Source organism: Macaca mulatta, chromosome 19 (genome assembly GCF_049350105.2).
Source record: "Macaca mulatta isolate MMU2019108-1 chromosome 19, T2T-MMU8v2.0, whole genome shotgun sequence".
Classification (NCBI taxonomy): Eukaryota; Metazoa; Chordata; class Mammalia; order Primates; family Cercopithecidae; genus Macaca; species Macaca mulatta.
Window position 1 is genome coordinate 10,558,650 of NC_133424.1, and position 3,984 is coordinate 10,562,633.

Genomic DNA, 3,984 nt, shown 5'->3' on the forward strand with positions numbered 1-3,984 from the left:
GCTCCGCTCTCCTGTGTCTCATTTCTCCCCGGGGAAGCATAGGGGGGACGATGTCACGGGGAGGGGATCACAGCTACCCCATCCTAAGAGTCCCAGCTACACGTTCTTCCCCAAGACTCCCCCTTGCCCTGGGCCGGCACCCTGAGACCTGCACCCTGAGACCTGCTTCCCTGCCATCTCAGGTGCTTCCGGAAGGTTCATGGGTCCAACCCAGCACCTGGCCCAGCACCCACTGCAGCTGCGGTTACCATGACAACAGGGCCCTCCTGGACTGGAGGGGGCTTCTGTGGGGAGGGGGACGGGAGCAGACACGGCTTCTAGTGCTCAATTGAAGGTGCAGCAGAGGGGATCCTGGGGTGGGTGGCGGGGAGATGGGGTCCCCCGCCAGTGTGGGGGCTATGGATGTGGCCTGCCTGACCCCCATCCCCTGTTCAGTCGGGGGGCTGTGGGTCTGATGGAGAAGTGGTTATGCCTGCACGCCCTATTCCCCTTCCACTTGATGGGGACCAGCCCAGATTGTGGGGGTGCCTGGCTGGCAGAGCTTAGGGACCAGAGCAACTAAAGCCTGGCCCCAGGGGACCTCCCCTCCCGCAAGCGCTGAGTTTCTAATAAAGGCCAAGCCTCATAAACAATCACCTGTGCCTGCTCCCATCTGGCTGGCTTCGGGAGCAATCGCTCACTCGCCTGCTGCCTGCCTGCCGGAGCGTTTGTCATTAGGAAGGTTTAATGGGTTTCCTCTCAGCTCCAGAGGGCTGGGGAGAGCCGGCTGCATGGCTACACCGCCAGGCAGAATGTTCTCCCGTTGCCTGGTGGAAGGGGGTTGGGAGTGAGGCAGCCGCGCCACCATTCACACCAGCAGTTGGATGTGGGGTTGGGGAAGTGACCACCCCTCCTGGAACAGTGGAGGCCCTGGTTCTGGAAGGATAGGAAATTAGTGGCTGGGGCCCAGAGGGTTTGCCGAGTTCCACTCCAAGGTGAAGAATGAGTTTTGTGTTCTGTCAGCAGCAGGGCCCAGGGAAGCGTGTGCATCGTTCTGTGTGGGAGACGCTGCCCCCCACCCGTGTGTGTGTGTGTGTGTGTGTATGTGTCTGCATTTGCCCAGTAATGTGTGGGGCCATGTGATTGGTTGTCTCTGTGTCCTGTGCATTTCGGGAGTCCCCTCATCTAGGTGTGACCACCTGCCCCTCCAGGCACCCCCTTCCCTTGTCTGTCTGTGCAGTGGCCAAAACCCAAATGAGAATGTCGCTGTTAGGTAACCATGCCTCCAGAGCCCACTTCGGGGCCGTGATTCATTATTAAGCAGCTGTGCATTCCCTTACCTCCCACTCACCCCCTCCTGCCTAGAAACAGGGCATAAATCCCAGGCCTTTAGGATGGTGACAGTGTAGTCTTCCCTAGTGCCACTTTACAGGCACCTCCCAGGCCAGACCTGCCCCAGGGGGTCAATCTCCACATGCCCCTGGCTTCTGTGGCCGTAGGGCAGGGCTGGAGCAGGTCACCTTGGGGTAAACGGGATTACTGCCCCAGGATTGGAGTTGGCTTCGCGGTGCCCATGTCCATGATGAGAGGGGAAATCAGTGAGTTAGCAGTGGACAGCTGAAGACATATGCACACAGATTGATCCTGGCCTGGGAAGTGTTAAGTCTGCCTGCCTATCCTTGTTTGTAACAAAAACCACAAACTCAAAAGCTCTGAGCCTGCGTGTGTGTGTGTGTGTGTGTGTGTGTGATCTCTCTCTGAGGACCTGGTACAGATGTGATGGACACACCCACACCCAGCCCCAATCGCGGTTTGAGAATGTGGCTCCCCAGCACTCAGCGTATTGTGGACAAAGATTGTGGACCTCAGCATCCTCAATTCTGCACCTTACTTTGGGAGAATCCAGTGTCTAAGGGCAATAAACTACCCTGTCCTCTCACTGTGGAGACTCTCTGCCTCCAAATAAATGTAAATTGGGGTGGGAGTTGGGGGGATACAGATGTTCTAGGTGTCCCGGCTTTGTGCTGCTTTTCGTTTCATTTTTTCAGCCGGTACAGAGTAAGGTGCCTCTCCACGTGCTAATCCGGGAATGAATCCTTTTTCCAATGTCAAACATATTTGCTTAAATGGAAATTAATTGCTTTTCTTGAGGATTTCTCTAAAAATTGGTTTTAAATGAGTACATTAGGCAGTCCCATTTATTATTCATTGGTTTCATTCCCAATATGGCCCCAGTATCTGAGTTCCCGGAGATGCCAGCACAGAGCGGAGATGATTTAATCAGGGAAACCATTAATTAGAGATGGGGAGAGCCTCCCCCGGGGGAGTGGGGAGCACCCACTCTGTGGCCTCAGCGGGGTGGGGATCTGGGCCACTGGGGCTCTTTAAATGATGTTTCTGCTCTGGATTCAATAGGGACCAACCACTGGGGTCAACATGGGGCAGGATCACCTGGGCAGCTTCCCCTACCTTCATTCTTGGCCCCTCAGCCCCAAGGGTGACGCTCCTCATCGTTCTTGTACCCCTTCCAACTAGCCTGGCTGCACCCCTTACATCCACCTCACGCAGGCCTTCAGACAGGCCTGGCTCGTATAAAGCCTTCATCTGGTTCTTCCCCGTCTGTGACTTCCCCTCCCCTGCCTTTAGCCAGATCTCTAAGGCTGCTGAGGACTTAGCTTCTCCTTTTTTATTTTTAAAATTGAGACAAGGTCTCACTCTGTGGCCCCGCTGCAATGCAGTGGCGCTCATGGTTCATGGCAGCCTCGAACTCCTGGATTCAAGAGATCCTCCCACCTCAGCCTCCCGAGTAGCTGGGACTGTAGGCGCACACCACCACGCCTGGCTAGTTTTCTCAATTTTTTTTAGAGATGCGGTCTTGTTAGGTTGCCCAGGCTGGTCTTGAACTCCTGGGCTCAAGCGATCCTTCCACCTCAGTTTCCCAAAGTGCTGGGATTACAGGCATGAGCTGCTGTATCCGGCCTTCTATAGTTCAGTCCCTTCCTGTCTCCCTCATACTCTTCTTTCCTGCCTCCAAAACGTCTTGTCTTTTCCTCTTCTTCCCCTCCAAGAGTTCTGGTTCCCCATCAAGGGCTATCCCTGCCCAATCCCTCTTCCAGGCAAACAGGCTCCATGTGTGGGGGGTGAGTGTGTTCAGCTGAAGGCACCTGAGTGCCCCTTTAGGCTGTTTCTAGCTTTTTTTGTGATTAGCTAACTCGGCACAAATGTGACTCGTTTAAAAACGATTTTTGAAATTACAAAGCAACAAGAGAAAAAAGAAAAAGGAAAAATTCAGCTGGGCCCTACTCTTTCATACCCAGCTTGTCAGAAACCAGCTCGATTGTTAAAAACCCATTTAAAAAATTGCCAGACTGGCCGGGCTCAGTGGCTCACGCCTGTAATCCCAGCACTTTGGGAGGCCGAGGGGGGCGGATCACTTGAGCCCAGGAGTTCAAGATCACCCTGGACAACATGTCGAAACCCCCATCTCTACTAAAAATACAAAAATTAGCCTGGCGTGGTGGTGCGTGCCTGTAATCCCAGCTACTCGGGAGGCTGAGGCACGCGAATCGTTTGAACCCGGGAGGCGGAGGTTGCAGTGTGCTGAGATCATGCCACTGCACACCAGCCTGGGTGACAGGGCAAGACTGTCTCAAAAAAAATTTTTTTTTTCCAGACCACTTAGTAATGCATCAAGAGTGATCAGAGAGTGGCAATCCAGTGACGGGAGAATACTCATTTGAGACCAGTTTTCATTGTTGTGCTAGAATTCTCGGTTGTTTTGATCAAACTGCTTTTAAATGAATTGCTTTCCATCAAAACAGCTTGGGATTGGGTCTCCTCACCCATCTCTCCAAAGGGCTGGCCCTGGGGAACCCCTTCCCCTCAGTTTGCTTAAGCTCAAGTCATGGAATAAGGGGAACCTCACTGGAGATGGGTCTCCAGGCTTGGACTTTGGGGCCACCTCCACCTCTGCCCCTGTTGGACACACAGAGTCATCAAAGCATC